The sequence below is a fragment of the Sciurus vulgaris genome (assembly GCF_902686455.1).
Source record: "Sciurus vulgaris genome assembly, chromosome: 12".
In the NCBI taxonomy this organism is placed as follows: domain Eukaryota; kingdom Metazoa; phylum Chordata; class Mammalia; order Rodentia; family Sciuridae; genus Sciurus; species Sciurus vulgaris.
Window position 1 is genome coordinate 34,379,095 of NC_136473.1, and position 25,223 is coordinate 34,404,317.

At 38.6% G+C, this 25,223-nt stretch overlaps 2 pseudogenes across 2 annotated transcripts in view; both read left to right on the plus strand.

Annotated features, from left to right (window-relative positions):
• Nucleotides 1–25,223, plus strand: part of LOC306641920 (Krueppel-like factor 3) — a 284,135-nt pseudogene that overhangs the window by 232,417 nt on the left and 26,495 nt on the right. The window lies entirely within an intron of this gene.
• On the plus strand, nt 7,221–7,901 carry LOC306642426 (spliceosome-associated protein CWC15 homolog; annotated as a pseudogene). Its single transcript has one exon. The product of its transcript is annotated as a spliceosome-associated protein CWC15 homolog (transcript).

The window sequence follows — 25,223 nt, forward strand, 5'->3', positions numbered from 1 at the left end:
AGACATTATTACCCTATATACATGTATGAAAAAATCTTTAAAAAATAAAAAAATTAAAAAATAAGAATTAGCTATGAACTTTATAATGCTCAAAACATTTAAAATGTATCATGATTTACATGAAGATAACATATTTCAGAATACTGAACTTCCCCCTTTATCAGTCTATAAAAATAATAAAACTGTAATTATTCTAAAGTTTTTGAGTTAAAGCTCATTAATTTTGTCAGCAGAATTCATCTATGCCCCAGTTTCATCATTTCTATAGATTTCTCTATTACAAGAAGTACCCTATAGAATAATACAATTAATATAAGTAATAAAAACAATAAATACAATATAAAAATGATACCTACTGATCTCTAAGTCTCTAAGCCTTACTGCATATGATGAAGTTTAAGGTTTAAATGAAGCAGAGAAATGAAAAAAAAAATACTAGGGACACTATGAGGCTGCATGCACATTCTTCAAATCACAGAAACATCCTACACACACACACACACACACCAAGTGACAGGTGAGATGGGTTTATAAAAGAAGCAGATAATGATTAAGTGGATAATGATATAATATTGGATAGGGAAGATCTTTCTTACATTGGAAAACCAAAATGGCTTATTAATTTAGCTACTATTCTGAGAAACTACTTTAGAATCAACAAAAATGGAGAAATATAAGCAAGAAACATGAAATATAGCCTTTCCCAAAATTTACAAAGGCAAATTTTAAAAATCAAGATATGTGTGCAAATTTGTAAAAATGTATACCTTGATTTTGATATCTTCATTATATTGATTTATCTGTATATGTAATATCTGTATATTTCAAGAAAATTTTTCTCTCATCAAATTTTCAAATTTCAAGAGATAGTTGATGTCTATCTTGTACAGATCATGTGATGTATTGACATAATATTATCAGAAAACACTTTGACCACATGTTTGACTTAGCATGCAGAACTGCAACTGTTTCAATCATTAGGTGAAAATATCAGTTATTACAAGGACCACTATTTTTTAATGTAGTTCAAAACTCATCAAGCATCTAGGCTTAATTATTCTCTCTATACAAGGGGATTAAGTAAATCTAGCACAAAAACAAGTTGCAGAGTAATCCCAACCTGTAGTTCTCAATTACAAATTGCATGCACAACTTCTAAAAGCACATTCTTTTTTCCTTCCAAATGTTGCTTAGATGAACAATTGTCTAAGCAATATTTTTTATTATGTGCTGCTGACCTCCTTCACTGTATATTTGCATTTTGAATTGTGTACTTGTAAGCCAAGAAAGAAAATGAAAATCAAATATCAAACCAGCAGGACAACTAAAACAAAAGTACCTTATAAATTTACTGAAAAGGAAGACAGTGCTCCAGATGACTCAAGCTGTGGGTGGTTCTTCATGCTGAGATCTAGACAAGTTTCAGACATCATCCATGTGGCCTTCATGGTGCATAACAGCCTGTAAGAAAGCAGAAGTGATGCCATCATTCACAAAGTCCCCTTCCCAAGCCAGCATGAAGATGACGTGCCTCTGAAATTGCTAGGCAATAACAGCAAACAGAATCAAAAGGCAGGTGGAGGCATCCCAATGCAGTCATGTTCAGATTGAGTAACACACACAGGTCCCTGTACAAACTAGCCTGAAATACATTCACTCAGTATTGTTTTACAGAATATTTCAAGAAATATTGATTTGAATAAAACAAATAGCTGGGAATTTCCACATATCTATATGCAATGAATGATCTCTGGCCTCAGCAAACTGTGAACAAGCTACAAAGGGGAGAATACATATTGCATCCCACACCTGCAGCACCACAGGCTACACAGCAGTTCCCAAGAGGCAGGCAGATCACCAGCACTGAGTTCTAGCACCAAAGTCTCAAAGTTCAAAATCAAATATTTTTATTAGCTGTTCTGTTAGGCTCTAGGTTTTGAACTTTCTCTGAAAAGATAACATTAGGAAATGTAAATGCATAAATCTTAAGTGAACAGCTCAATGACTTTTACAGAAATGAACATGTAATCAATATCCAAGCAGGAAGGAAAATATCCCAACAATTAAAAGGCCAGTCTCATACCCTGAGCTCCCCTCCTGCCCTACCATCACAGCATTTGCCACTTTCCAGGCTCCACAGCATGACTCTCAGTCATGCACTGTTTGTGAGTAGAATCACAAAGCATGTTCTCCTGAGAGTTTGCCCTCCTCCAGGGAACACTTCCAGAAAAGTAGCTCAGTACACCTGATCAAGCAGGGGAACTGAAATTAGTGACTGCAATTAAAATTACATACAGCCTAGAAAGCAAGTAAAGAAGAACTTTCAACCCCAAACTCAATGATACAAAGACAATTTGTAGTCAAAGTCAAGATTATAGCCAGGCACAAGGTGCACACCTGTAATCCCAGCTACTTGGGAAGTTGAAGGAGGAAAATGGCTTGTTGGAGGCCAGTCTCAGCAGCTTAGTGAGACCTTGTCTCAAAATAAAATGAAAAAAAAAAAAAAGAAAAGAACTAGGGATGGAGGTCTGTGTTAGAGCACTTGCCTAGCATGTGCCAAGTTTTGGATTTGATCCCTAGCAACACACACCCACACACACAAGATTATACCCTTCCATACCTTCATTAAAAAGGAATGACCAAGGGCTGGGGAGATAGCTCGGTCAGTAGAGTGCTTGCCTTGTAAGCACAAGGCCCTGGGTTTGTTCCCCAGCACCCCCCCCCAAAAAAAAAATAAATAAATAAAAGGAATGACCAAAATGATAGAGCTCATTGCTCATTTTAAGACTTTTAATAAAAAGAAAACTGAATAAGGGGAAAACTGGAATTAATGAAGATAAAAGGGGAAATTAGTGATCTAGTAATAAAGTACTAGAAAGGAAAAATAAACACAAAATTTGACTCTTTGAGAAGATAAATAAAATAGAAAGCAAAACTGAAGAAGATGAGAAATTAATAATATAATATTGTGTGCAATTCTACAGCAGGAAAAAAATAAATAAAAGATGATGACTGGGTATTCCAGAGGAAAAAGATGGATTCATAGCAAATTAGGAATAGTCAGTGCCCTAGGCATGAGCCATCTGATATGATACCATATCAGCTTCCAGAAACAGAATGCATGAGTGGAAATCACAGAGGGAACTAGACAGTAAACAGAATTAAAATTCTAACTCTAAAAATGACAGAATATTAGGCAAGAGAGTCAGAGAAGAATGTGTCAAACATGAGTGCTTTCAGCAAAATATATTAATAGCTAACAAATATTCATAGTTCTTCAGTCAGTATTTTTATTTCTAGGAATCCATCCTAAAGAAATAAAAATGTGCATAAAATTTATGCCCCAGAATATCAGTGTAATAGTGGTGTTTCTCTAATTAATTTTGATAATATAAAAGAAACATATACATCATAATGGACAAAATAATATTGTGCTCACTTTCTTGAAGTTAAACAACAAAAAGTCTCCCTATTCAAAATTTTTTATGCAGCATCTCTTTTGATCCATCTCAACTGTTTGAAGTTAAAAGATGGTACATCTCTCCACAGCTACTATATAAGCATGTACCAACATGTAGAAGGATTTCTTTTCTGTTAAATTGAGATTTGAAACATCCATATATTGCATTACAACTTGCTTTCATTCCACAATATTCTCATGGATATCTTTCTATATCAATGAATGACACCTAATAACATTTAATGTTATAACATAATTTTGTTAAAAATTTGAGTCATTTCTACCTTTGGATTATGACAAAGAATGGCAAAATTAATCTTCCCATGCATTTCTTCCCACATTTTACTTTATTTCTGTAAGATAAAACCCATTTCTCATTTAAAAAAATAGTCTACTCTATCAAAGGCTATCTAGAGCAAGAATATTTTGAAGTGTGTTAATATACCCTTCTCTTTTGTATTTGTGCTTGTATTTACAGAACCTAGCTCCTGTTTTTCCAAAGATATCCATTTTCATCAGGGAGGATTCAGATTATACTCGGAAAAAAATGAAGAAAGAAAGATTCTTTCAGCTTTTAACAACAAAAGTAGAAATTTGGGAGGCCACAGTTGAACAGTATTTTCAGGCAGCAGCTGAGAGTTCATGGAGAGGTGGGGGTGGCACTTCAGTTTTCTGACACACTGAGAGGGCAAGGACACATCTCTGGGATCCCATGACAGCCCTTTCATCCTGGGATGAAGTGAACCAGCCAGTCCAGAAGTCCAGGCTGGAGACTATGCACTGGTTTTCTGATCCCACCCTGGCTGGGTGCATGGAGGTAGAGTTAACTGTGTATTCACTGACTCTCTGTGGGTTAGATTTTTTCTTTGTGGACTGGGATGCTATCAGAAAAAAACTAGCAAATTCTCACCACTCTTAGATTGAGGAACAAGGCCCCTGGGGTACAGATTTCCTAGCAATATCAACTGTGCTTTCCTAATACAAAGACAAGAGGAAACTTGGCCCCACACTCTGTCTACCTCTGATCTACTGAAGCACCCACTGGAGAGTGCCTGAATGAGCCTGCAGGGAAAGCACTGATGCATATCCCTTCTGCAGCTACCCACTGAACTCCATCAGCTTCATCCTGGAAAATAAAGACATGGGCCATCTTTTCACGTCCAGTGAACTCAGAATGAAAGGCATCTTCTGGCATCCTGAGGGCTCCAGAGCATGAGCAGAGAAAGGCACCAAAGGGAAGGGCAAGTGGGCTGATATCTTTTCAGAGTTACTTCTAGTCTCCCCCCAACTTACCCGGCCCTTAGTGTTACTTATGAGAGTTAACATTTAGGTAATAACACATATAAGTCTATAAACAACTATATGAAACATAGAAACAAATTAAGTGTACAATAAAGGATAACAACTTGTACAGTATAACTATACATTTAAATAGTATGAGGCCATAAGAAATATAATACAGAAAAATACCAATTATACAATGTCAAATGAAGAAAGTAGGATATACAACTATATATAGGTTTTATAAATGTGCATGAATTCAAAGTGAAAAACCCCAATATTTCCATAAATATAGATTTCTTAGTACAATAAATTTTTCTGTACTTTCTAACATAAACTTGTATTGCTTTCAAAATTAGCACAAATGAAATAGTATTAAAAGACTAATATGTATGCTGGATTTAAGCAATCATAAATGTCCAAATCCTTGATTGTTGCAATTATTAACATGACATTTTCTTGTATGTTTAATATTAACATGAAATATATTATGAAAACTTTAGTGAAACAACTTTTCCTAATCAGAAAAATTAATGTTTTATCTTGTGTGGACTCATAGGAGACCTTTGCACCACACAGATTAATGTACAAATAAAATGGTCAGTGCCATTGACAAACAAGTGCAAACACAAGTTCCATGGAAAAGCCTCAAGCTTCAATAAATATTTAGATTTTTCCTATGATATGCCATGAAAAGATAGAAGTTTAAGATCAATTCAACTTGGAAAAACTTATATTTATTTATTCTTACAAAATACTTAGAAAAAGATTACCTAAAATGCAGATCTCTACAAAGAGGGCAAATATAAATATAATATCTAATCCAAAATCTTACAAGAAACATTTCAGGATCTAGAAAGACTCCTACTAAAGCAAACTTTGACTTAATATGTCATACACAGGACTTTATCTTTTCCTCATCCTGTAACTCTACTATCATAGATGCGACTTGAGTTCAGGCATAATTCAAAACATGAGGAAGGAGAATGGAATACTAAGTTTTCTAGTAGTGCAACAGAAGCAAGTTAAAAAGGCAGGTGGAGGAGCTGGACAGCAATTTGAAGGTGCCTGTGTACAGATGGGCACAAACTAATCTCAGAAATACAAAGGCAAATCCTTAGTTATAATAGGGGCATGAAGATTTATCCAAGACAGAAGATAACCAGCAGTCCAATACCATTTCTATCATTATGCCAAATTCCACCACTTTCATTGCAGACATAAACATGCAATTACCATAAAACAATTCAAAGGCACTAAGAAAGGCCTGCATAGAAAATTAGAGAAATAATGTACATTAGAGAAAAATTCTACTATGCTTTATCTTCATGTTATGCAATGTGACAAGGGTTGTGATAACTGTCATTGCAGATGCCTGGGAAACCAGGAAGGAGCCTGATGGGTGTATGGTATGCAAGTAACCAAAGAACCATACACACAGAGAAACTTCTGGGTAAATTTCAGCAGTTCAGGAAATTGCTGTAACAGAGAATAATGGATGGAAGAACAATTGGGAACTTAGAAACACATGTAAAATCTGTCAGCCTTCATTCTTTTTGCATTTCTAACATCAAAGAAAATGTGAAATTTACAGGTAATCTAAAATTTTATTTTCCTTCTTACCTTGGATGATCAGAAAGTAAATAGTTGATTTTATATCTGACTTTTCTTGTTCATGAGTAGAAGGCTTTTGTCTTCCATGAGCCTTAAGTATTTTCAAGTTGTGATGTGGCACAGTCAGACAGCTGGCCCCATCTTATGTGGCTCCCTCTCCACCTAAGAAAGCCATCAGAACTTGGTCCAACAGCACCACAGGAGAAGCAGAAATTACAATGTGTGGGTTGTACTATACTTAAATACAAGTGTACACGTAAATAATTAAGATGCCATCTTTATAACACACAAGGAAAGGGAAATACACCTACATACTTAAGGTGCCCTTCCCTAAATTTTCTGAAAAATTGCAAAATTTTGTAAAAATTGAGTTTACTCTATTTGCTCTAACCTGTCTCTTCCTTTTCCACTAGATGGGAAAAAAAATGTATGTTCAGAGAAGAGAATTCTGGGGATGAAGATTAGCAAGGGTGTCTGTGTGATTTCTGGAGGTCAGTACATCAGATGTAGGTCAAAGTGAGTTGCAGGAGGATAGCACCTTATCTTTCTTAGGTGGGTGGGACTGGAAAGGAAAGCCTGGTTTCAGTAGGCGGTGGGTGGGGGACCTTGGGAACTCTCAGGATGCCATGAAGAAAGTGGTGTGAAAGGAGCTTTCCCTATAGCTTAAGTGGGCCCAGGTCCTTCCAACACCAAATCCCACACTGGTGCAGACAATGAGTTCCTGGTGACAGTCCAAGGGCACACTCCCAGGATAGTGAATCAAGAGATATGGGGGATGCAGAGGCACCCAGCAGCAGGAAACCCCGTTTCTCCCTCCCTGCACATAAACTTTACCCTTTATGAAAATCAAGAGAGAGCATAACATATGACAGCAGCAGCCAGGCCAACTTTTGAACCTGGAAGAGGTGGAAGAGGAAAAGGAGAAGGTGATTTGAGCCAACTTTCAAAGCACAATTCAAGCAGAGATCTTCCTACTCATACAAAGAAAAAATATAGACAGACTACTCAGGGATTCCCCTAAAGAGGTTCTTAACTTGACTTCAGGAGGGAGTTAGAAGAAAGAGGGAGAGTTGCTGCAAGGGAAAAAACAGGGATCACCCATCCTTAGAACATATAACCTTGTCTTGAGAGTCAAAGAAGCCTTCATTAGACCAGATTCCTGCTGCCAACCTTGATGCAGATGATCCTCTAACAGATGAAGAAGATGAAGATTTTGAAGAGGAGGGTGATGATGATGATACTGCAGATCTTGCAGAACTGGAAAACATTTTTTAAAATGGCAGAGGAGCAGGCCAGGAAGGAACAAGAACAAAAAGCTGAAGAGAGAATTCATATGTAGAACATTCTGAGTGGAAACCCTCTTCTTAATCTCACTGGTCCATCCCAGCTTCAGGCCAACTGCAAAGTTAAAAGAAGGTGGGCTGTTGATGTTGGGTTCAAGAACTGCTCAAAAGGTGTAGATGGCGAAAAGAAAGACAAAAGATTTATAAATGATACCCTGCTATCTAAATTTCACAAAAAGTTCACAGAAAAACATATTAAATAGTATAGTTTTATGTGCTTAAAGACTGAAAAATGTTAAAAAAATGTACACCCAACAAAATTTTACCTCTAAACTCAATACTTATCAAGTATTAATATTTAGGTGGATTTGATCAACTACAGATTCATATTCAATGAAACACTATTATTATCATTAATAATACTAAAAGAAAAACTTCTTAAAATAACAAACAAATAGAAAATATATAATTGTATGTAAACATTTTGTTGTAAAGAAGTGTGTTGAGAAGAAAAAATCTTCCAGTCACAAAAATATAATACCTTGGGTTAAAATTCTATAATGAGAGGGTAACTGAAATGAGAAAGAGGAATCATACACAAAGGTTGTTTGTTTCTTTTTTTTTTTTTCTTTACTGTTAAACAAGATACAGTCAAATATTTTTAAAATAAATTCAGGTAAGAATTAAATCACAACAGCATTTTAAATTGGATACTTTGAAAGGAGTGGTGGTACCATTTTAAAATGTGACTCCTTTAGAATACTGACAGTTATCTTCCATGAGCCTATCTAAATTAAACACAGAAAAATTCCTGTCCACCTTTCATCTTCAAAAGATGTACACATTTACAAAATTACAATATGGAATATCTAACTGAAGCCTTGAAGACCACTGGACTATTTTAATTATTTTGTACAATAATATTAGGTGATTACAACACACCCCACTCACCAACAGAGAGTCATCCACACAGAAACTTGGTAAAGACTCTTCAAACCAAAAAAATATTTAAAAAAAGAAATTAACAGGCATCGATACAATATTTTGTTCACCAATATTTGAAGATACTTTCTTCTCAGCTGCTCATGAATGCTTCTCCAAAACAGACCATGGTTTAGGTCAAAAAGCAACATTTACCACACATACACACACACACACAAAAGCTGTAATTCATTACAAAAATTCTGATAACACGGATAAAATTAAATTTCAAAACACCTACAGAAACATTATAAATATATAGAGATTGAACAGTACACTTTTGAATAATGAATGGGTGATAGAAGAAATCAGGGGAAAATTAAAAAGTTCCTGGAATCAAATGAGAATAGTGATACAACATACCAGAACCTCTAGGACACTCTGAAGCCGGCTGTAACAGGAAAGTTTACATAGCTGTAAGCACATATATAAGAAAACCAGAAATGTGAAAAAATTAAAAACAAAAAAGCAATGCATCTCAAGGCTCTTGAAAAACAAGAGACAACAACAACAACAAAAATACTCCAAAACTGGTAGGTAAAAAAAAGGAAATGTTTGATTAGATTTAAAATCAATGTATTTGAGAATAAAGATCCAAAGAATCAATGAAACAAAGAGTTGGCTTTTCTAAAAGATAATAAAGATTGACAAGCCCTAAGCCAAACTAACCAAAAGAAAAAGATACAAGTTAATAAAATTAGAGAAGAAATAATCACCACAGACATCACAGAAATCCAGAGGATCATTGGCAACTATTGTGGAAACTTAACACTCCAACAAATTGTAAAATCTAGAATAAATGGAAATGTTTCTGGACACATATGACCTGCCAAAATTGAATAAGGATAACACAGAAAACTGAAGCACACCAGTAACTAGAAATGAAATAGAAGCAGTAATAAAAAGCCTTCCAATGAAGAAAAGATCAGGACCAGAGAGATTCTCACCTGAATCTTCCAGACCATTCGAGAAATAATTCTAATGTTCCTCAAAATTACTCCATGAAACAGAAAAGGACTGAACACTTTAAATTCATTCTATAGAGCCAGTATCTCACTCATACCAAAACTAGATAAAGCACATGAAATAAAGAAAACTACAACCAATATCCCTAATGAATTCAAAAGAAAATATTCTTAATATTAGCAAATTGTACTTAAAAGCAGCATGTTAAGAAGACTGTACATCATGACCAAGTTTTTTTTTTATCCCAGAGACAAAAGAATAGCTTAATTTATGCAAATCAAAAAGAAGTGAACCAGAGTCTGGTTTCATGCTCCTTCAAATTCATAATAATGGTGCTGGTCTTGAGTGCCTGTCTTAGGAGACAACCTATGTGCTATATGCTCACAATCCCCAACAATCCCCATCCCCTCTGAGAGAAGGGCTGACATTCCTTCCCTCCTTTCTCCTTTGCAGTACGACCCCACAGTGCCAGGTGCCTCAGGGGGAGCTAACCCACTCCAAGCTGCAGTGGGTATTTTTACTTTCTCCTTTATTATTTTAGGAGTGGGCATTTGACCAAACTGTGGTTAATGAGACAAGTAGAAATCTCATGCAGAAAGAGGTTCTGGAAAAAAATTCTTCTCTCCTAGGAAAGGGCTAAGAGAGAAAGTGGTCTTTATTCTTCTAGATATTGTCTTGTCTGGACAGAATTACTAGTCCCCTGCAGCCATTTCCCTATGAGTTAACAGGTAGACTGACAGCCAAGAGATGCACAGTGAGGGTCGGTGACTCTGGGTCCACTATCTCTAGATTAACAAACTGCCTTTGCAAGTTTCACGAACGTGACACCAAAAGAGAAGGAAGTCAAAGTGAAGAGTGTGAAGGACAACAAAGCAATGCTGAAAACCACCACAGCCACAAAAGAAGTCACCTGTCTTCCGGTGCCTCTGCTGCAACTCCAGAGGCAATGATGACATCCACAGCATAGTCCTCAGAGGAGCAAGCTGGGCTACTAGGCTGCCATCAAGATTATCCTGAACATTGAATCTGACATACAGAAGATAAAAGACAGCAACACACTGTGATCCTTGTGGATGGAAAGCCTAGTAATCACCTGATCAAATAGGCTGGAACTCTGACAGTGACAGGGTCAAGGCCAACACCCAGATGTGGCCTGAAGGAGAGAAAGAGCCCTAAGTCCACTAGTTCCTGATTGTGGTGCTTTGGAAGTTGCCAAAAAATGCTGGGATCATTTAAATTTAGTCTAGCTGGCTAGGTCTGAACACATTTTTTTACCATAATATACACAAACTGCCTGTGTATGAGGAAGTTAGAAACAATAGCCTCCCACTAGCCGCCAAAAGCAAACCAAGGGATCTACTGCCCAGAGTTGGGAGGTGCCATATTCACATTCAGGACTATCTGACTTATTCTTTTTTTAATTTTTTAAAGTATTTTGTTCTTGGGATCTGTGTGTTGTGTGGTTGTGGTGCTGGAGATCAAACCACAGTCACACATGTGCTGGGCAAATGCTCTCCCACTGAGCTCCTTGTCCAGTCCCCCAGCTTGTTCTCTTGATGCACACATTCCATGGGGCCACAAAAGGTTTCAATGTCAGAAATATGCAGAAATATTTACAGACAAAAATGTTCTCTTTACCAGAAAAAAATAAAGGCTAAATACTCAAACATTAAGAAGTGACTCAACTGATTATCAGAAATCCTTGTAATGGAATGTTAAATCATGGCCAAAATTCTAGTAAGAAAGGAATGTAGTAGTACATCATATTTTATTAAATAAAAATTAAACCCAACATAGTAAGTAGTTGACCCTACTTAGCATTAACAAAATATAAATCTGCTGTAAGCTGCAGGGTACACAAACAGAGGTTTATCTGAATGGTGGATTGCAAATTATTTAAATTATCCTACTTTCACATCACAGTATCCTCTTTTAAACTTTCCTATAATGTCTACTAAATATAGAACAGAAAACTTAAATTTAAAAAAAAATAGCTATTATCTACCCCATGAAAAAAAAAAAAATACTATCTAAACTGCCAGTGATACTAAAAATAAAAGTCCACTCTAATTTTACAGTAAAAATCTTTCTCAATTTTGTCTCCACCCTCTCTACTCTCAGCCTGTCCTCATGTGCAATCACCTTCACCAACTAAGGAGGCCTACTTGGCGAGTTCCTCATGACTGGCATGGGAGATATGTTGGGAACACAGGGCCAGGCAGAAAACAAGCTCAGAGACACTGATGACACACTTAAGAAATGCTTTCCCATTGATCTCTTGACCCTAAGCATGACCTCTAACAAGACACACCACATCAGCTTCCAGAATCAGAGTCCCTGATTGGAAACTACAGAGAAATCTGACAGTAAAGGGAATTAGAATGAAAAGTCTAACACCGATAGAATATTAGGAGAGTCAAAAGAAGAATGTGTCAAATGTGAAAGCATTGGGCAAACTGTATTAATAGTTATAGTATTAGCTAACAGAAATTAAAATTCAAAAATTTAAGAAGATTCAAATTATCTAACATATAGCAATACCTTTGTTACGGAGTTCTGCGACAAAATTCAGTTCTCCACTTCTGCAGGCAGGTGGGGGTCTGAGCAAGCCGCATGTCTCTGTAACCCAGAACCATTGCAAGTCCTAATAATGGTCCATGCCTTGAAGTGTTGTAGCAGACACCAGCAGCTCACCATCCATTTCTTCTTAAGAATATGAACAATTAACTCCATTCCGCCTGCATAACAAGAAGCAGAACAGCACTTTACCACTGGAACACCAGCCTCTCACCACATTTAGGGGTTTATATAGCCCTTGGTTCACTGCCATTGGTCCAACCTTATGCTAATTAGGGCTTGAAAGAAGGGACCAATGATATTGCTCCAATTTTATGTTAATTCAAGCGTGAAAACATAGTAATGCTATTGGTCAGTTTTTTTTAATATTTATAGTAGATTCATTCATGGCGCTTAATCAACATGTGAATGAATGGGTTGGGTGTAGTTCAACTGCAAAGCACTTGCCTGGAATTCATCAAGCCCTGGGTTCGATCCCCAGTTCCAAAGAAGAAAAGACAAAAAGGAGGACCCCACCAAAAACAAGAAAAAAAGGAGCACGTGTGAATAGGCAGTTTTTATCAATTCATAAAACTTATTGAAGACACTGTACATGTCTGCTCTTCAGTTCAACTTACTTCCTGAGTCCCCACCTCCAGGAGGGAGATCATACACCTGCAGGCTGGGCATTTTGGCAGACAGATGGGTGTCAACTTCTGGCAGGTGATCAGCCATCAGGATGACTGCAATCCTACCAGCATATACCAGGGGGACAGTCATCTGCAGTTGCAGCGTATAAACCTGTGTACTACAACAAGGCCACCAGTGACAAGTAAGTGCCCTGTGCTATGCTCATGGACCAGGACCCTGACTCCATGGACTCAGGGCACTTGGGCCCCTTTAGGCAGATCTTCAGGCCAGACAACTTGGTCTTTGGTCAGAGTAGTGCTGGGAATGACAGGGCCAAGGGGCACTACACAGAAAGCATTGAGCTGGTGGACTCTGCTGGTTGTTGTGAGGAAGGAGGCAGAGCACTCTGACTGCCTTTTAGATTATACCAAAGAGTAAGATAATTGGGTGAAATGGAGGTTCCATTCCAAATTTCCTGAGAAATATTCACACAGTTTTCCAGAGTGGTAAGAGCATCACTCTATTAGAGCCCAGAAAAGTGAGACAAAGTGATTCTGGGAGTGGGTGGCTGAGAAGGCAGGATAGGAGAGGCAGGAAATCACATACATCTTCTCCTGCCTTCTTACAGAATGGGTGCATTTGTGACTCTCAACCAAGTTCAATTGAACAGATTGTAGAATATTTCTTCTGGAAAACCAGCCAGAAAATATTGTAACTGTTGAACTTTGTTACATTCATTGCAAATGAGGCCTTGACAACCCCTCAATGACCAGGTGTGGATGTGCTCTAATAATAATTTTTTTCATGGACACCAAAATAGGAATTTCACATAGTATCTCTGGTTCATCTGCAGTGTTCTTTTTTTCAGCAGATTTAAGTATAAAATCTGAGCTGGAAGACCTGAAAATACAAGTGGAAAGCCTCTGTGGGACCAAAGTCTGTAATATACATACTCCTGTGCATAGAGGTTTGGAAAGGTGGCTGTTCAGGGAGCAAGGCAGTAGGGAGGAAAGCAGCTGGATATTGAATCAGAGAGAGAAACAAGGGCCCATCCTCTCAGTCTGGAGGCCATGTTATAGTTCCAATATGTCCCAGAAATGACTGCCTGCATTTTCTGAAGCTATGGTGATTCTGGCCAGCAGGTATCACACAGGGAGTCTTGCAGGCAAGAGCAATGTCTGAGAAAAAAGTGGAGGCTGTGTCCCTGCCCTTTATCAAAGTCTCTGTGTGATGCTGCTTGAATCTCTTTTCTTCTCAGGGCTTCTGCACTGTCCCAACCTGCAGGTAATGTCTGGGGGTTTGCTGGAGGACGTTGTCTTCAGAGTCCCACCAAATTCTCGGCCCTTAGAGTTTCCGATGCCCGGCCACCTGCTCTGACCCCGCCCCACCACTCCATGCCCACCCAGGAACCTTCCCTGCTGCTGCTCCTTGGGTGGATTCACCACGCCCCCTCTACTACCCCACTCTCACCATTCCTGGATCTTTAGGTCTTTAACTTACAACCCAGCCTATAATAGTAATGAACCAGCTGGAAGGGTGAGATTCAAGTTCCTTGCAAGAAGCAGCACAGGTCCCAGATTCCCAGCACAGAAGCTGGGACAGTGCAAGTTTTGGCCCGCATCGCTGCTGACAGTCCTGAATGCAATGCAGCCCTGCAAGCGATGGACATCCTCAAAGGCCACAAAGCGAAGTGGGTCCCCTCCTCAGTGGTAACATTGCAGCCATGGTGACTGTCATTCCTGGGAGTCCACCCAAGGAGTAGCAGTAGGGAAGTTTCCCAGGTGGGCGGGACAGGGTCGGCTTAGGTGGCCAGGCATGGAAACCTCTAAGGGCACTCCAGGGACTGTGAGGGAGTCTGTGGTCCCTGAAATATGAGACCATAGCAGATGCAGCTGTGAATGCACTTGGTGTGGCAGAGACTCCTCTGAAGGGTATGGTCATCCAATGCCCAGAATTTGCACCCTCCTCCTCCACAGTCTCCAGTTAAGTCACCAGAGTAGGGTACAGGTGAGCAGAGTTTCTAAGACTGTCACTATGGTTGTTCTGGTCCTGCACAGACAGAAATTTCTTAAAGTTTGGGACTCTCAGTCTCCAGTACATGGTGAACTTGTTGCAAAGAGAGGATATTTAGGAAAGTTGATATGAGGTATCACCTCACACCCTTCTGCCCTTCCAGAGGTACTTTACACAAGGTAACACCTTCCAGGACCACTAATTCCCTCATCCTGCTAGTGTGCACCCACCAAATGCCACGATGTTGGCATGGTTGGTGGGGGAATGGAGTAATAAGTGGTATTCAGTGCTTGGTGATCAAAGTCCTGGAGAAACTTAACCTGTCTGTGAGAGTCAAGCCCCAGGTGTAGGATGGAATGGCTACACGCATCACCAGCTGCCAGGCTTCTGAAGCCACCTCCAGGGCACAGGCATGTGTGGCAAGCATACCCAAACCAAGCCCTGGGATTCCCAGAGAGTCTGATTTCCTGGAGGTCAGAAAGTGTAGCCAGCTCGAGTGATTGACAAGGGAATGGGCTGCGCTACTTCTGATGAGTTGTGGGTCTTGACCTCCAGGATTCAGTGCCTTTCTCCAAGTCCACTTTCCTCACCTGTCCCTGAGGAGCCATCATGGCAGGTTTCTTTCCTGGATGGGGTTTGTAAAGACTGAAACACCCTCATTAGTCAACCTCAACTGGAATTCACTGCTGTTTTTCTACATTAGGAAAATTTGCAACCAAATCACAGAGGTTTCATGCCTTTGGGGAATCAAAGCCAGCAAAAACACCAAGGACAGGAGTGTGAGGAAGGATCATTACCTGCAGCAAGGCAGGTGAGCACTGAAAAACTGCCTAAGCAGTGTGTCCTGGAACAAAGGAAACACAGGACTGTCATGGGGGACCTGTTCAAGTTCCTGCTGGACTCTTATGGTCTGTAGAGGAGGGCACATTCCTTGGCATGGGCAGTCCTAGGCCATGCTCCTCATACATTACATGTTTCCAAATGGCAGAGAGCTTTACCCTGTTGGTGCACAACTATAATCCTAGTTCCACCAGAGGCTAAGGCAGGATGATCCCAGGTTGGAGACCAGCCTCAGCAAGGGAGTGAGGACTTCAGCAAGATAGTGAGATCTTGCCACAAAAGAAAACAGAACCAAACAGCAAAGTTCAGGGGTTGAAGCTCAGTGCTCAAGTACCTCTGGCTGCTAACCACAGAACCAAACCAAACAAATGGCAGATGGACTTTCTTTAGGGCAGAGAATTGAGCATTCTAATGATGTACAGTGAATAAACTTTACCCTAGGTCATCTAGTGGAGGGTGGGGAATTGAACTAGTTTAAGCTCGTCCTTTCTTTTCCTTTTCTGAAACACCTGGACATCTTCAAGGGATGTTAGCAGTGATCAGCTCCCTGACTGGCAGCACAGGTATTTATATTTTCCTCCCACAGTGCTTGGATTTGCATAGGACAAGCTGGGTTGATATTCCTCATATACGCTTTCTGGCTCTGACCACTTTTGTTCCTGCTCTGAAGCTCAGGTTTGTTCTCTAGTGTTGTGGTAAGCTGAATGCTTACCATGGGTTGACCCCTTGAGGATTCACATCACTAACAGGGGCAGGTCAGTCAGTGGCCATACCATGAAAGATATTGCTTGAATGTTTTGGATCCTCCAATGAGAGCCCTGTTCAAATGCACTTAGGAGTCTCAAAGTGTTATTGGCAAGTACCGTTTAGAAGCTAGCCTAAATTCCAGCTCTTTTATTTCCAGGTAGATCTATTGAGCCAGTGGGTAGGATCCACAGAATTCCTTACCTGGACAGCAACAGAAATGATTTCCAATTTTCATAGACAAGCCAGCAAAGAAAGCAGGGAGAATGATCAAAGAATCTCAGAAGTCCAATGGCAGAAGGCCTGAGCCAAGCCTGTATCTGGGAGCTGGGTGAGGTCAGCAGGAGTGACCTCTTCTGAGATGCTTTCTGCACCCTGAATTGATGTCATTCTCCTGAGGGCCCTGCCTTCAGGGTGACAGAATGGCCAGCAACACATTCTTCATAGGACTGAGCTACAACTCTAGCGCTCTATTATTTTGAAGGTGCAGATGAGTGCTGGGTGCCTCTGTTTAGCAAATTTGGACACTCTTCCCTTGTTTTTCTTTTTCCTTCTTTAAACTATTATGTTATTACTATGAAAGAAGAGACTAAGGTTTTGAGAGATGATCATTTGCATCTATCACAAATATTTTACTAAATTTCTTTCAAAGTTTAAAAATAATGGTTAAGAAAAAATTGCAGTACTATTTAATATTACTCAAAACTAGCTAACAGATACACATAATATTTAGTTCATTGCAGAAAACTAATATCTTGGCAACGATAATGGAATTTAGTCACAGTAAGATTTAAATATTGTCTAAAGTAAGAATTTTCTAAGCAGCATTTTACTATATTAAGAGACAGAAGTGCATAATAAGTGCAACTAAGGAGAAGCAAAAAAACAGAAAATCGAAAGTATCAACATTTTTTTGATTATTCAAATGGTTGGGCAATGGAAAAGGAAGAAAAATTTCCTAATATTAACTAGGCAATGTAAAAATAGTATCAGTACCATGACTTTGAAGGATGAATACTAAGATGAGATAATTTAGTTATAAAATAACAAAAAGTATAATGAAAATGTGTAGATTCTAATTAAATTACTAATCATTTTCATTTTTCTATATAATTCACCACCTATTTAATGCCCGGCTCTCCCAATGACTCCTCCCTCTTCTTTTAAACAAAATTCTACCTTGCTCTCTCCCTTGGCTCTTCATCTTACTCTTTTTCTTTTCTCTTCTAGTTCCCCTCTTCTCATTTTGCTCTACCACCTAGTCTGACCTACAAGTAGTCTTTATTTTTGTAGTGCTTTTGTGTCACTGTTGTTTGCTTTACTTAAGGGCTATGTGTAAGGAAATGGACACTTAAGAAAGGAAAATGAAAAATTAGCCTTGCTCTTCATTATGTAAAGAAGAAACTAGTTTCAAAATTACGAGTTTAAAAATTCCCCACCCTGCCCTCCTTGAATAGTTATCAAAGGCACCCTGTTTTCTGCTTTCCCAAATCAATGAACCAGACTTATTTCCATAAATTACTAATTTCATTGTTTAACCAAGGCCATGAGTTTGGTCACAGGTCTGCTCACTTCTCCCTTGTTCTTCCTCTGCTCCATCAACCCTGGTCCTGAATTTTCACAGTCCTGGTCAAAACTGAGGAGAGCAGATAAACCCTTCCAACTGATAGCAGCCTAAGCTATAATGTTTAGTCAGCAGATTTCAAGTGGCACAACCAAGACAACAGATAAAATGCACACAAAGAACTGAGATCCTCCATGTACCTTGGGAGAGGATTGCTAACATCCCATGATCCAGATGTCCCTAGTGTACCTTGCCATCAGGGTCAGTTTGTCTCAGATTCATTCCACACCCTCCCCCTACTCTGCTTCCTTGGTCCCCAGAAATGTGCTCTGGCTGAGTGGCTATTGGAGAGACTAGCTGGAGTAAAGCAGAAACCAATGTGTTCCTCCCACTTTATTTTTTTCTGCTTTGGTCTATTTCCCCATTGCTTCTCTACTTTAGACAGAACTCTGAATTGGGAAGTTGTTCCCTTGCTTGGTTTTTCAGCCTCTTTTCTCTCCTGTGAACGAATTATCTGAATTAAGTTCCCTCTATATTAAGTGCTCATGAAGGTTTCCATTTTCTGGGGACCTTGATTAATCTATCTTCTCAGGTGCAGCCACCTTCCTGAGAGACACCTACCCCCACACCCCACTACCTTAACACACCACCCCACCACACACTGTTAGCTCCTACCTACACATCTGAACTTTCCTTTCTCCCATCCTAGTTAAATCCCTATCATTGCAGGAATTGCAGACCTAACTTTCCTCTGCTAGAGGAAATCCAAGGGCAGGATCTGGAATCAAGCAGGCCTGGACTCAGCTCAGCAGAACTGGAGCTGCCACCAGTACCCGGGATCTGTGCCAACCCCAGTTCAGTCATCATGATCTGAGCAGTCAAACCATAGAAACCTCCCCAGAAATTCCCTGGAGCTCCCTGGATAGAGACAAAGGAATTGGGAATCTCATGAGTAGGTATATGAGATTGTATTTTAATGTGTATATACATATATGATTTTCCTTGGGAAATGATCTATGTATTTAATTGGTTTCTAAAAAGGAACACAGGCTAAGAACTGATGAAGAAGAAAGTGACTACATCAAAATTTCAAACTTCTATTCAGTGAAGGACAGTGTCAACAGAGTGAAAAGACAAACTATGAAATGGGGGAATAATTTGCAAGTATCTAATAAGGGGTTAGGTTCTAGAATACATAAATAACTGTGATAACTCAACAACAAAAAACAAACCAGTTGAAAAATAAGCAAGGAACTTGAATACATGTTTTTACAAAAACACTACCAAAAACAGACATCCAAATGGCCAAGAAGACACTTAAAAACTATTTAGCATCATAAATGTTAGGAAAATATCAATCAAAAGCATGAGATGCCATATCCCCCCATGCAATGTTTTCTATTAAATAAAATGAAAGTGACAAATGTCAACAAGAATGTGGAGAGATTAGGGTTCCTGTACCCTGTTGGTGGGATGTAAAAATGGGCAGCCAATAAGAAAAACAGCATGGCAGCTCCTCAAACTAAAATAGTTTCCACAGGATCCAAAATACCAAATGGAATTGAAGGCTGGATCTCAAAAAGATATTTGTATGTCCATGTTCATCACAGCATCATTCACAATAGCTAAAAGAGGAAAGCAACCCAAGTGTCCACTGAAACTTGAAGAGATAAAATGTGATATACAGATACAATGTAACATTCTTCTACCTCAAAAAGGGAGGGAATTCTGACACATTAGAATGGTGAAACTTGAAGACATTATGGCAAGTGAAGTCAGCCAGTTACAAAAAGACAAGTATTATGTGTTTCCACTTATGTGAGTTACCTAGTTTTCAAACTCATAGAGGCAGAAAATACAATGATGGTTGCCAGGGAATCAGGAGAGCTGGAAACAAATGGGTTGTGATTGTTTATAGGTAAGGAGTTTCAGTTTTGTGAGATGAAGGAAGCTCTGGACATTGTCTACACATCACCCTGAATGTAATTAACACTACTAAACTGTATTTTTAACTACGGAACCAATCTAGATGCCCTTAAATAGAAGAATGGGTAAAGGAAATGTGGTATATATACACAATGGAATATTACTCAGCCTTAAAGAAAAATGAAATTATGGCATTTGCAGGTAAATGGATGGAACTAGAGAATATCATGCTAAGTGAAATAAGACAATTCCAAAAAAACTAAAGGCTGTATTTTTTCTCTGATAAGCTGGTGCTGATCCATAGTGGGATGGGGGGATAGGGAAAAATGAAGGAACTTTGGATTGTGCAGGGGGGAGTGAGGACAGGGTTGGGGTAGTGGGGATGGGAAGGACAGTGGAATAAGACAGACAATATTCCCTATGTACATGTATGATTACACTACTGGTGTGACTCAGCACCATGTACATCCAGAGGAATGAGAAGTTATGCTACATTTGTGTACAATGTATGAAAATGCATTCTACTGTCACGTAGTCATGTATACATGTATAACAAATTAGAACAAATTAAAAAATATGCTGATGATAAATTTTGTCTTATGTACATTTTACCACAATTTAAATTCATTTTTAAATTTTTCAAAGGAAGGTAATAACTGCCATACACTTGAGAACCTATTTTATAGTCTAAAATGATAGAATAAGAGAGATTAGATTCGGATCACATATGTATTTTCTTTTTCACAATTTGAGTAAATCCTTGGATAGGGGTTTCATTTGCATAGCTAGAAGGTGTATAGCTGGCCAGATTTTTTATATGTTGATGGCTTTGAAGTTGTGGTTTGGAAATGCTGACTTGGCTTCAGATTTTAATAGACATCACGTGGCAAGTGGGCTAATTGCTGTGTAGCTAAGGCCAGTAGCTCTGCCCTCTGGGAAAAAGGAAGCAACACAGTGGGATCAGAGAATCCTTGTGACCTGTGGCAGGTCAAACAATTTCTCTAAGGTTTGGATCCTTTGTCTGTAAAATGGTCAGATAATGCCTGTTTTCCCACATCATAATATGTTACAAGGCTTCAGTTAAAAAATATATGCAGATATACTTTACAAGCCATAAACATGATCCAAAAAATGTGCTAGGGTAATTCTCACTTTTTATCCTTGATTTGTATTCTCTCTGTTATTTTTGTATGACTTTCCCAAGTCAATCTGTTGTCTGTTTGTTCTATTAACTGAAACAACTTAGCACACAATAAAGAACATATATACAATGAGTAACAGCCTTGTGCGAACTATCTTCCCACCTTTATATTAGTGTACAGGCATGCATCTCCTTACTGTACTTAGCTGCTGAGGACCTCATTACCTGTGTCTCATCTATCTACCACCATACACCTTTTCAGGTATTAACGTACCAAGTAAAATAACTGTCACTGCAAACTATCGACATGCCATACTTCACAACATCATTCCTTAATAAGCCTTGCTTTAAAATGCCAGCCAATAGGCAGAAGGACTTAGAGGAGAACCTATGAGCTAGATATGTTCTTGTCCAAAGGGGCCAGACTATAACTTGAAGGGTTGGGAACAGAGGTGGTGTTTACCTTTTAGGCTGAAAGAATTCTGAGGCCATAACTGAAGGAAGACAGAAATGATGAATATAGTAGAGAATAGTCCTATATGAGAGAGACCTAACGGCTTCCAAGCTATTAACCAAGAAGTAAGACTAGATTTATCACAAGTGAAGGACCAAAACAATCAAGGAGAGAGCAGGGAGAAAGCATACAAAATGGCCCACAGTTTTAGTAGCAGATAATTTGGACTTGGGTTCTGACTCTGTGACTACCTTGACACTTCCTTATCATTAGAAAGGACAATTCACTCTATCAATTTTCATTGTCCCATTTATAAGAGTAGATATTTGTAGCATCTATCTCACGGGACTTGGAAACGAAAATGAGATTATATGCATGAAACATTTAGTGAGTGCTCAAAAATGGAACATATAAAATAAACTTTGGCAATATGTTTTTATGTCTTAACCACACACAATTCAAATTCTAAATGAGGTCATTGCAGAATATCCAGGGTATATTGATCTTGTGGGAGTCAGACAGACATTTGCAACTGAGGAGTTGCCAGCTCCATCTCTTCTTAAGGAGGTTAATTTCTCTATAAAATCAACACTTTGGTTGCATTCAAACAGCAAAAGGATGGCACCTTTATCTCCTACTCTAAATCCATGCCTGTTCCTTGGGTACAGAATAAATCACATTTAACTGCCAGTGTCTGATCATCTAGCATCAATAATGCAGTGTACCATCCAATCATCCATGCCCCCTGCAAGTCTGAGAAACTGTAAGGTTGTAATTCATCCTGCATTAGAGAACAATATCTATTGGCAAAGGAAAATATCAAAGTCCACTTCTAGCCATTACGTATTCCAGATGAATGGAAAGCATTTCCAAAGCTGCTAATGAGAAGCAGGCTTAGCCATGTGTGAAAGCAAATCCTGTGGTCTGAGGAAGGCAAATGGATGAAAGCAGTGGAAATTCACAGTTACTAAGCTCCAAGGGTCTAAAAAGGCCCAAAACACCCCTCAACCCACAGCTTCAGATTGTGTGTTTCTTCTCTCAGTATGAACCCAGGAACAATGTTGGTGTCTTGCTTCATTTGGTAGAAAAGACACTGTCCCACCTGTAAAAAATTTCAAGGAGCTGATGTGGAGAAGGGAATTTATGTAATTCTCCTCTTGCAAAATTTGATCACATTCCAAGAGACAGGAAAGGCCCATCCAGGAGCACATCTTTGATAGGCTTTCTAAACTACAAGGAGCCATACCTCTTCTACCTGGCCTGTATACTCCAGGACTCGGTGTCTTGCAATTATAGCACAAAATCCACCCCAATCATTCAAATAGTCCTAAACTCTTCACCCTGCCCCTGGAGAGACCCCAAGAAAGGCTCTAACCTAACTCTTCCCCTCATTCCTGTCTTCTGCTTGCTGACCACCCTGGTGACTCCCATGTAGTCCTGTAAAGGAAAACTGTGGCTCTTAGATCTGTGGGTATAAAAAGCATTTCCCTGAACCTCTTCTCTGTCTCCTTTTGTGATCTTATCTGAATGACCATCTTACAAAAGAAGACAATATTTAAAAAGTTGACTATTTTTTTTAAAAAGGAGAAATAGCCTTGTTGGATAGCATCAAAGGGCAATCCAATCTAATTTTCTTACAATAAAACCAAGAGACATATGTAGAGTTAACTGTGGCCTCAAACAGGTAAACTTTCTCCTTTTGTCCAGATAACCTGTTCTGAAGCTCTAAACTAATAATTCATTATTACTTTTTTTAATTGAACTCAGTGCACTTGATCACTGAGCCACATTTCAGCCCTTTTTATATTTTATTTTGAGATGGAGTCTCACTAAATTACTCAGGGCCTCACTAATTGCTGAGGCTGACTTTGAACTTGCAATCCATCTGACTCAGCCTCCCGAGCAGTTAGGATTACAGGCATGCACCACCTTGCCCAACCTCATTATTACCTTTTAAAAACTGTATTTCTTTCATTTCTTTGACTTAAAAAGTCCATATTTTCTTTGTTGCTATGAAAAATACTTCCTTCTTTAATATGTAATAAAACAATCTCTTTTAAGTTTCAAGAAACACCCACTCATCCTAGCAGACCTAAATTTAATCAACAAATCTATTTTCATATAATTTGTCAATGTGTTTGCTATACTCTCTCCAAACTTGAATTTCCTGATTTAACAATTCTAACATTCAGTCTGTTTTGATAGAAACTCAAGTAGGTGTTTCTTTTCATCCAGGTCCTCCTGGTTTCTGGTGGTTCTAGTTGTCTCTTTTGGACCCAGTCCACACTCATTATTTCTCTGCTAAGTTCTCAATGTGAAGTGATTATGGAGGTGCTGGATGAGCCCTACATTGACAGAGCACCTTTCCCTGTCATGCCCATTTCCATGGCCTTATGGAAGCTTTAAAGAAGATAGAAACTACGTGCCTATTGGCTCTGGAACAAAGCCGTAGGCTCATTTTTCACAGATGTTACAAAAAATGCATTACTTGTATTTTCCACATTGAGACTTCTCTCTCTAATTTTCAGAACATTAACAGAACCTTAGGTTTGCTTTCTAAAATGAAAGGTTACTAGTGATTTCTAAAATTCCATGGTTCTTTTTGCAAAATTGCCAACATTGGTGTGTAAAACCTGAATGACCCAGTATCCATTCCTATCTGACTCCACATTTTACCTTGTCAATTCAAAGAAATATTCATGCAATTCTTAGTTTACCTTTACTGACATTATTCTGGTTTCTTCTCCTTGAAAATGTATTTCTTTTCTTTAATGTTAATAATATTTTTTATTATATAGAAAAAATAAATAGGCAGAAAGTCTGATTTGACTTTTAAAAAGAGTTCTATAAAACAATGAGAGAAATGAGAAAAATGTTAATGTCAATTACTATAATGCCCAAATTAATTTCTGAAAATTACATACATTTTTAAAACGTAAGAATCTTTTCAAACTACTTTAACAATTCCAGGGTAATTTTAAGTAATGAATATTAGTAAATTATACTGACATGTATTCATCATGATTTTTCTTGTTTTCTCAATTTGACATTTTCATTGCTGTGAATTATGCTTTGAATTGTTTGCTTGTCAATCTGCTATATAATATTTTCATATACTATTTTTTTATTAAAAATCATAAATTTACATAGGGCAATGTTGCTTGATTCATTCTGTTTTTTCCCTTCCCCCCACCACTCCCACCCCACTTTTCCCTCTGTACAGTCCTTCCTTCCTCCATTCTTACCACCCTTCTTATCCCTATCACTAAACCTAACCCTAACCCTAACACTAACCCCTCCTACACCCCATTATATATCCTCATCCACTTATCAGTGAGATCATTCATCCTTTAGTTTTTTGAGATTGGCTTATCTCACTTAGCATGATATTCTCCAGTTTCATCCATTGGCCTGGAAATGTCATAATTTTATCATTCTTCATGGTGGAGTAATATTCCATTGTATATATATGCCACAGTTTCTCTATCCATCCATCAACTGAAGGGCATCTAGATTGGTTCCACAATCTGGCTATGGTGAACTGAGCAGCTCTGAACATTGATGTGGCTGTATCACTGTAGTATGCTGATTTTACGTCCTTTGGGTATAGGCCAAGGAGTGGGATAGCTGGGTCAAATGGTGGTTCCATTCCAAGCTTTCTGAGGAATCACCATACTGCTTTCCAGAGTGGCTGCACTAATTTGCAACCCCACCAGCAAAGTATGAGTGTACCATTTTCCCTAGATCCTCGCCAGCACCTATTGTTGCTT